Raw genomic sequence first — 11,038 nt, 5'->3', positions numbered from 1 at the left:
TACTTTGATTTTATTTTCTTGAACCTATGATCTTTCACAAACAAACTTTTATTTTCCACTCTTGAATTGATGGTCTTTCATAAATCACCTCGAAATAATGTATGCGTACACTCTATTCTTCCAGAATTTACTGTGTAAAATTTCATCGAATATGTTGTCGTTACTATTTTGCCAAAACCAACTCAATAACCAAATCCCTAACCCACCATACATATGAGCCCATTCTTCTCTTCCTCTTCCCAAAACCCTAGCCCCCAATTCAGAAAACCTTAATTTTGTCCTCTCTACTATGCAACACTCATGATGAGAGCTTGAACCATCTTCTATTCACTTGTCCATATGCACCAACCATTTAGAATAAGCTTTTATCGTGGCATGATGTACCTAGAAGGGCAATGAGCTGGCAATCTGAAGTGCAATGAATGATTCATAATGCAATAGAAGAAAAGTTCGGGTAATTATATATGTAAAAGTTATAGCTTTTGTGTCTATTTCATTTGACAAGAAAGAAATTATAGAATCTTCCAACACGAGTTTAAACAAGTCAATAGCCTTAAAAAAATTGATTGTTCAAGAGTGGTTCTGCATGGAAAGCACAAAACAAAAGTTGACTAGAAGACTAGTTGAAATGAACTACTACCTATAATTTGTGGGGAGGGGGGGAGTGCAGTGGTTAGCACAAGGTTGAGATAGGGGAAAATGGTATTATCTCTTTTAGATGTTTAAGGAGTGCCCCGAATGAGAGTTAGCTTTAGCAATTAAGTGTGGGAATGTCATATTGGGTTCAAGTTGAATGTGTGAATGGTAAATTGAGGGGAAAATGAGATCACACTAAAAAAAAGTGTACTAAAAAATAAGGAAAGTCTACTAATTCTCCCATATTGGTGGGAGAAAGAAACTTTCATGTGTTCTTATTAAGAAACACATCTCCACATGGATAGTGAGGCAAGAACAAAGAGGTGCATTGCGCCGTCGCTGCCATTGATCGCTCAGCTCGGCTTTGGCTTTGAAAAATGATTGATCAATGAGATTAATTTTTTAGATAATTTTTATTTGAAACTTGTAAAACAAGTGAAGCTTTAATCCAAAAATCCAATGGAATAATTTTCTCCATATGCGTGCGCATTTCAGATGCCATGCAAACGCATGCGCAACGCATCTAGAAAGGAATGCAACCTTTTAGAGAAAAAGAGACTCGTCATCGTCACTCCGCTCGACTTCGGCTTTAGATTTGGATTTGTCAAATGATCGATCAATGAAACTATTTTTTAGACAAATTTTATTTGAAATTTGTAAAACAAGTGAAGCTTTAATCCAAAAATTCAACGGAATAATTTTCTCCATATGCATGTGTATTCAGATGCCATGCAAATGCATGTGCAATGCATCTCAAAAGGAACACGACCTTTAGATAAAAAGACACATTGTTTCAGAAAAAGGGCGACCTGCAGACGCAGGTTAGGCACAGACCTGACGCACTGGAATGGGCGAAACGTCATCTGGGGCCGCAGATCAGGCGCAGTTCCAGCACAAACTGGGCGCAGGTGACGTGATCGTTTAGTAACAATGCAACTTTTTTAGAACCAATGCTTCCTTTTCGAAGGAACACCTAATGGCTATAAATAGTTGACTTATTCTTTATGTATGTACAGAATTTTAAGATCTGAAAAACACTTTTAGTATTCTAAAAACTCATTGTGATCATCTTCCGTTGAGTGAGTTCGAAGAATCCTATAGTTTGAGGTACCGCTGCTATCAGATTGTAAGCCATTTTATTCTGGGAGAAAAAATTTTACAACTTTGGGTACTTGAGGGGAATTAATTCCTTAAAGACACTTTCTGAATTCGGAGGACTTGACTTTATTTCTGTTTCATCTTATTTCTTAACAATAACACACTTCTTTGATAGTTAATATTGAACTTGTGTTGAAGGTATTGAAAAACTTCATAAGTGTTCTTAAAATAGTCGTGAACTTGTGTTGAAGTTTAGAGTATAAACATACAGATTGTGTACCCGAAACAACAATCTTAAGAAATTAACATTTCAGAATCTGTATTATTTGGTTTTTGGAGATTAAAGTTATATGCTTTCTACTCCGTTTGAACTTAACAAGTGATTTGAAGACATAAAAACTTCATCACAAGTTAAAGGTCATTCTGTTAACGATTGGAAGACATAAAAACTTCATCGTTAAACTAGAAAAAAGTAGTGTTTATAAGTTGCTACAAACTTGTAATTAGTATATTTTTATACTAAAGTTGACTGTATTTTTGTGATAGAAAAAATGACTACAGACGGTTATGTGAATGATGCTGGGACAAGTGTGGCAGTAACGAATGTTGCTACAACTAGTCGTACGTGTGCTCCGCAGGCAATGGCACCAGCGAAGAAACCCAAAAAATTCACGGGTGTTAAATTTAAAAGGTAGCAACAAAGTTGTTCTTCTATTTTACAACCTTGTGTGTTCAATGATTTACATTTGAAAAAGCTCTATAATTTCCCGAAGAAACTTTGAACTAGGAGCGATTTGTTGTTATGGAAGCGTGGAAACATTGTGATTTCCTATGTAGGAATTCCATTCTAAGTGGACTCACAGATGACCTATACAACGTGTATAGTGGAATAAAGACGTCAAAGAGTTGTGGAGTGCGCTGGAAAGAAAATAGAAAACTAAGGATGCTAGAACCAAGAAGTTCTTTGTTGCAAGATTCCTTGAGTATAAAATGATTGACAATAAGTCTGTCGTATCTCAAGTACAGGAACTGCAAGTTATCATCCACGATCTCCTTGAGGAAGGTATGATTTTGGTGAATACCTTATTTGAACATGTTAAAAATGTTCTTAATGTTCATATAAGCTTTATTGTAGGTTTGGTTTTGAACGAGGCATTTCAAGTTCCTGCAATAATAGAGAAGTTATCACCTATGTAGAAGGACTTCAATAACTACTTGAAACATAAACGAAAGGATATGACAATCGAAGATCTTATAGTAAGGTTGTGCATTGAAGAAGAAAACAAAGCCGCAGAAAAGAGGTTGAAAGGAAATTCTACAATGAGTAGAGCAAACATTGTAGAAGACGACCACAACAACTCAAAAAAACAGAAGAAAACTACACAAGAAAGTAATCAACCTAAGAAGAATTTCAAGGAGAAATGCTTTAACTATGGCAAGATTGGCCATAAGTCAATAGATTGTCGTGCCCTAAAGAAAAGGCAAAAAGAAGGACCAAGCAAATATGCCTAAATCCAAAAACAAAATGGACGATTTGTGTGCCATGTTGTCTGAATGTAACTTGGTGGGAAATCATCGAGAATGGTGGATGGATTCCAGTGCTACCCGCCACATTTGTGCAAATAAAAAGTTATTTACTACATTTGCTTCGGCTCAAGGCGAAGAAAAGATCTATATGGAAAACTCCGCAACAACTAAAGTTGAAGGAACAAGAAAAATCTACCTGAAAATGATATCAGGCAAAGTGCTGACTCTTAACAATGTCCTGTATGTACTAGAGTTAAGGAAGAACTTGATTTCTATAACACTTTTTGATAAGAATGGATTCAAATGTGTATTTGTTTCCAAAAAAATTGTACTTTGTAAAGAAGAAGTGTACGTAGGAAAAGGCTACTTCACTGGGCTTGAAATCAATAAAAGTTCTATTTCTTCTTACTGCTTGAGTCTAGTGAATTGTGGCTTGAAAGATTAGGACATGTCAATTACAAAACATTGCAAAAACTGATCAACTTAGAAGTTTTGCCAAACTTTGAGTTCAATAAATCAAAATGTCAAATATGTGTTGACTCAAAGCATGTTAATCATCCATATAAGTCTGTTGAAAGAAATTCTAATCTTTTAGACTTAATACACACTGATATTTGTGATATGAAGTCAACACCATCTCATGGTTGGAAAAAATATTTTATAACTTTTATTGACGATTGTACTAGATATTGTTATGTCTATTTGCTAAACAGTAAGGATGAAGCAATAGATGAGTTTAGGCAATATAAAACAGAAGTTGAAAATCAATTAGATAAAAAGATCAAAATGATAAGAAGTGATAGGGATGGAGAATATGAATCTCCTTTTGTGAAAATATATGTAGAGAATAGAATTATCCATCAAACTACTACCCCGTATTCACCTCAATCTAATGGAATTATGGAAATAAAAAATCAAACCTTAAGGAAAACAATGAATGTCTTACTAATAAGTTCAGGTTTACCACAAAACTTATGGGGAGAAACTATCCTTACGGCTAACTGATTACTCAATAGAGTGCCCTGCAGTAAGACACTATCAATTCATTATGAAAAATAGAAAGGAAGGAAACCCAACTTGAAATATTTCAAAGTGTGGGAGTGTCTAGTGAAAGTCCAAGTTCCTATGCCTAAAAGGGTTAAAATAGGACCTAAGACAATGGACTGTGTGTTCATAGGATATGCTAAAAGTAGTAAAGTATGTCGATTTTTGGTTCATAAATACAAACATTCGGATATCACTGAAAATGTGGTAATTGAATCAAATAATGCTGAATTCTTTGCAAATTTATCCAAATAAAACTAGACATGAACAGTCCAGTTGAGGGTCTAAATGACCTAGAGATGAACTAATTGAGGATGTACATAATGATAATAATCCAAGACGTAGTACACATCAAAGAGCTTCAACTTCGTTTGGATCAAATTTTGTAATATTTCTCTTAGAAAATGAACCTCAAACATTTAAAGAAGTGATGACGTCTTCAGACTCATCCTTTTGAAAAGATACAGGCAATAGTGAGATTGATTCAATCTTAAGCAACCATTCATGGAAATTGGTTGATCTTCCTCCAGAAAATAAACCTTTAGGTTCTAAATGGATCTTCAAAAGGAAAATAAATGCGGATGATACTATTGACAAATACAAGACAAGACCTGTAGTAAAAGGCTTTAAACAAAAGAAAGACCTTGATTACTTTGATACATACTCACCTGTAATGAGGATAACGTCAATTCAGCTGTTAATTATCTTGGAAATGGTATATGGTCTTGAAATCCATCAAATGGATGTGAAAACAACATTCCTAAATAGAGCATTGGAGGCAGAAATTTACATGGAACAACCTACGGGTTTTGTGGTTACAAGTAAAGAAAAGGTGTATAAACTTTTTAAGTCACTTTATGGACTAAAACAAGTACCTAAACAGTGGCATGCGAAGTTTAACCAAACCATGTTGGCAAACAGGTTTAAGATAAGCAAATGTGATAAATGTGTTTACATAAAGATACTCCAAATCATAAGGTCATTATTTGCTTGTATGTGGATGTTATGTTGATCATTAGTAGAGACATTTCTGACATAAATGCTACAAAACGTATGCTTGAGAGCAAGTTTGATATGAAAGACCTTGGAGTTACCGATGTGATCTTAGGAATAAGAATTCATAGAACTCCACAAGGGTTGGCATAGTCACGGTCTCATTACATCGAAAAGGTACTTGACAAATTCAAGTATTTGGAATTTGGTATTGCCAAAACTCCATTGGATGTAAGATTTGCACTTCAAAAGAATGAAGGTGAAAGTGACTCACAGTTAGATAACGCAAGAGTGTTGGGATGTTTGATGTATATCATGAATTGTACACGACCAGACATAACATGTGTTATTAGTAAGTTAAGTCAGTTCATGAGTAATCCCAATAAAACTCATTGGATGGAAATGAGTTTTGGGGTATCTTAAATACACTCAAGACTATGCTTTGTATTATAATAAATATCCCGTAGTAATTGAAGTATATAGTGATGCAAATTGAATTACCAGATCGAATAAACTAAAATCCACAAGGAGATAAATATTTACTATAGGTGGAGAAGCAGTAAATATTTACTATAGGTGGAGAAGCAGTCTCTTAGAAATCATCCAAACAGAAATGTATTGGTCGCTCTATGATGGAATCTGAATTTATCGCATTAGATAAAGTTGGTGAAGAAGCAGAATAGCTCCAGAATTTCTTGGAAGATATTCCTTATCGGCCTAAACCATTGGCATCAGTATGTATATACTGTGATAGTCAAGCGGGGATAGGTAGGGCAAGAAGCACGATGTATAACGGTAAATCTTATCATATAAGACGGAGACATAATACCGTTAGAGAACTTCTCTCTAGTAAAATTATCACTGTTGACTCTGTAAAGTAAAAGGATAATGTGTCGGATCCACTTACAAAAGGCCTATCTAGAGAGAGAGTTAAGAGAACATTCAAGGAAATGAGTTTACAACCTAGGACAAGTCAGCATGGCGGTAACTCTACCTAGCAGACTAGAGATCCCAAAAGCTAGGTTCAAGGAGATCAAACAAACTTGTGTCTGATAGATTCAACATTCTCAATATACCCAACTCATTCTCATGGTGTAGACAATGTTTAGTAAACAAGGATAAGGTTTGTGGTGTGAATCCTTTTAATGATTATCTAAATTTGACAGATTTGACCAAATAGTTTAATCTATAGGATTGAATATTTAGAAATCACGAAAGCACCTATATGAGGGTGAAGTGAAAGTCGCTTCAAGGAGAATGTTTGTAAAGGCCTATTCTCTAAGCTCTCATGAAATCGGGACGTGTTCATGGCTGAAACGGACAAAACCGTAAAAATCATAAACGGTAAAAGACTGGTTGTGTGACATGTGTTGTCTAGATATACATTAAAGCTCAACAGTTCAAAGATATCAAATCTACCAATTTACGGAGTGCATCCGATGTATGTTCACTACGGAAAGGTCAAAGGGAAAATCACTTATCCAGATGCAATCAGTCTTTGCTTGATGATCACATACTTGTCCATAAAATTTTTACAAAGAGTAGTCATTCCCCATTCATATGGGGTATTGTTGGGTTTAAGTTGAGTATGTGAATGGTAAATAGAGGGAATTGGCGGAGAAAAAAATGAGATCACACTCAAAAAGTAAAATGTACTAAAAAATAAGGAAAGTCTACTAATTCTCCCACATTGGTGGGAGAAAAAAACTTTCATGTGTTCTTATTAAGAAATACATCTCCACATGGATAGTGAGGCAAAAACAAAGAGGTGTCTCACATCGTTGTCATCGTTGCTCGCTTGGTTCGGCTTCGACTTCGGATTTGAATTTGATTTTGTCAAATGTTCAATCGATGGTATTAATTTCTTAGACAAATTTTATTTGAAACTTGTAAAACAAGTGAAACTTTAATCCAAAAATCTAACAGAATAATTTTCTCCACATGCGTGCGCATTTCAGACGCCATGCGCAACATATCTCGAAAGGAATGCGACCTTTAGAGAAAAAGACACACTGTTTTGGAAAAAGGGCGACCTACGGATGCAGGTCAAGCGCAGACCTGGCGCAGGTTGGCTCTGCATGGCGCAGGTCAGGCGCTGAAGCCACTGGAATGGGCGAAAAGTCACTTGCAGCCGCAGGTGAGGCGTAATTCCAGCACAAATTGGGCGCAGGTAACGTTACCGTTCAGTAACAATGCAACTTTTCAAGAATCAATGTTTCGATTTCGAAGGGACACCTAATGGCTATAAATACCTGACTTATTCTCAGGTAGATATATAATTTTAAAAGCTGAAAAACACTTGTTGTCTTCTAAAAACTCATTGTGATCATCTCCCGTTGAGTGAGTTCAAAGAATGCAATAGTTTGAGGTACCGCTACTGTCGGATTGTAAGCCATTTTATTCCGGGAGAAAAAATTTCGCAACTACGGGTACTTGACGGGAATTAATTTCTTAAGGACACTCCGTGAATTCGGAGGACTTGACTTTATTTCTTTTTCATCTTATTTCTTAACTATAACACACTTCTTTGATAATTCATATTGAACTTGTGTTGAAGGTGTTGAAAAAATTCATAAGTGTTCTTGAAATAGTCTTGAACTTGTGTTGAAGTTTAGTGTCTAAACATTCAAATTGTGTACCCGAAACAACATGCCCAACTTAGTTTTGACTTTTTTTTCCTTTTCTTATTAGTATCGAATGGTTCACTTGGTAATATAAAGCAATTTAGTTTCACAAAAAAAAACTGTCAAATCCACACACTATTATTTTTTTATAATATCCACATTTCAAAAACTAATCTTAGGATGTGTTTGACCATGATTTCTTTAAACCTTTTTTAAAATTTCAAAATCAAGATTTGATGATGAAAATTTCAAATACAAAAGTTTCCTTGTTTCACTTTCACTATATATTTTTTTTCACATTTACCCTATTTTTTATTTTTATTAAAATAACCACACTTGAATTACATTTCATGTTTAAATTATATTTCATATTTTTTGAGAAAAATTATATTCAAACAATCAAATATTATTTACAAAAACTATAATCAAATACAACTCTATCTTCAAATTCAATTTCAAAATTTCATATAAATTGAAAAAAAAACATTTGTAATAGTATGTGGTAAGCTTATGGAAGATCTAATCTATGACATTATGTGATTATCTATTTTGAGATATCACTCTTTTAGAATAAATTTGATTGTGTGCTTAAGGTAATCTTTTTTTTTTTTTGATAATATTTAAGATACGTTAGTTAATTGGGTGATTTCTCTAGTTCTTGAAAATTGGGGAATATAAATCATATTTAGAAAAAATATATTCAAATTCTAAAAATTATTTACAAAAAGTATTGATAAATATAACTCTACTTTTGACTTTGAAAATTTTTAATCAAGTGTTCTTTTTCCTAAAAAAAATCATGGCGGAACGCCTACTTATTTTCTTAAAAATATCCATACTTCGAAAACTAATTGCAAACAAAGCAGGCACTTTGATTTGCTTCTCTTGAGCAGAGTCTCAAGGTGAGATCTGCATACATTTTATCCTTTCCATTACTACTTTGATTTTCTTTTTTATAGATGATGATCTTTAAGAAAAATGATCTTGAAGTAAGGTCTGCATACACTCTATTTTTTTCATTATTAGATTTTTCTTTTCTCAAGCCGATGATCTTTCATAACAATCATTTTTAGACCTTTGCTTTATGAAATTTCACTGGATATGTTATTATTGTTGTTCTGCCACAACCGACCTGATAACCAAATCTAAAATCCCAAATCCCCCCCCCCCCCATATTATACCTATCAAGGTACTTACCTAATGTTTCTTTAATAAATACAACTAGTTGATCCTTCGTTAAAGCTTCTTTAGTGGTTTAGCATCGTATTATATACCATATCAATTTTTAAAAATGGTCAGTTTGTGTATGACTTAACGCTCTAAAGTCTATCTTGCTCCTAGTTACAACATTGTTTCGTTATTTTGATCATACCGATTATTGAAATTAGAGTTATTTTGATCATATCAATTATTGGAATTGGATTTAGTTACTATATTTAAGTGATCACACCTTATTATTGATGTTATGATTTCTTTTATATATATCATCCACACTATATTAGTTGTCATTTTTTCTTTACTTTTGTTTTTCCTTTATTGCTACTTTTATTTGCTTCTTTTGAACCGATGGTCTTTCACAAGCATACTTTTTTGCTTCTTTTGAACCGATGATCTTTCATAAACAATCTCGAGATAGACAGTCTAGAAATAAAATTTGATACACTCTATTCTTTCAATATCCCATTTTGTGAAACTTCATTGATTATGTTGTTGTTGTTATGCCAAACTAAGGGTGTCAAGTGGGCCGGGTCAGGTCAACTCGAAACCGGCCCGTTAATTTTAACCGGTTTGTGGACTGAGCCGGTTTCGGGTTCAACAGTAATTTTTTAAAAAACAACCCTAAACCGGCCCACTTAGCCCAATCCGGTATAACCCACCTAAACCCGGTCAAATTCGGTTAAAAATTCGGTCAAAACCGGTCAAAATACAAAAAAAAATAGTTTATTTCTAATATACACTATATATACCCATCTATATATATTTTAAATACGTTAAACAATATATATACACTATATATATAGTATATACTACATTAGAATTTTAAAAATATATACACATATACACAATTACACATATGTACATAACATTCAATATATATGACTATACATACTACTTTAAATAAAACATATACTACAATATATATATATATATATATATATATATATATATATATATATATACTATAATATATATATATATATATAGTTATATACTAATTTATAAAAAATATACACATGTGACATATATACGTTAAATATATACGTCTATAGAAGATATATATACATGTATATATACCATTCAATATATGTACTACTTTAAATAAAACATATACTACAATATATATATACACTACAATATATATATATATATATATAGTTATATACTAATTTAAAAAACATATACACATGCATCCATTAAATATATACATCTATAGAATATATATACACATATATATATACCATTCAATATATGTACCACTTTAAATAAAACACATACCACAATATATATACATTACAATATTATATATATAGTTATATACTAATCTATAAAACATATACACATTTATACATTAAATATATACGTCTATAGAAGATATATACACATATATACGCACCATTCAATATATATGTACTACTTTAATTAAAACATATACTACAATATATATACACTACAATATATATATATATATATATATATATATATATATATAATTATATACTAATTTATAAAACATATACACATGCATACGTTAAATATATACATCTATAGAAGATATATATACCATTCAATGTGTGTACTACTTTAAATAAAATATACTACAATATATACACACTACAATATTTATATATATAGTTATATACTAATTTATAAAACATATACACATGTATACATTAAATATATACGTCTATAGAAGATATATTCATATATATATGCACCATTCAATATATGTGTACTACTTTAAATAAAATATACTACAATATATATATATATATATAGTTATATACCAATTTATAAAACATATACACATGTATACATTAAATATATACGTCTATAGAAGATATATTCATATATATATGCACCATTCAATATATGTGTACTACTTTAAATAAAATATA

The sequence above is a fragment of the Capsicum annuum genome, unplaced genomic scaffold, assembly GCF_002878395.1.
Source record: "Capsicum annuum cultivar UCD-10X-F1 unplaced genomic scaffold, UCD10Xv1.1 ctg1490, whole genome shotgun sequence".
NCBI lineage: Eukaryota > Viridiplantae > Streptophyta > Magnoliopsida > Solanales > Solanaceae > Capsicum > Capsicum annuum.
The sequence above is the reverse complement of the archived record's forward strand: the minus strand, read 5'-3'. Positions refer to the sequence as shown.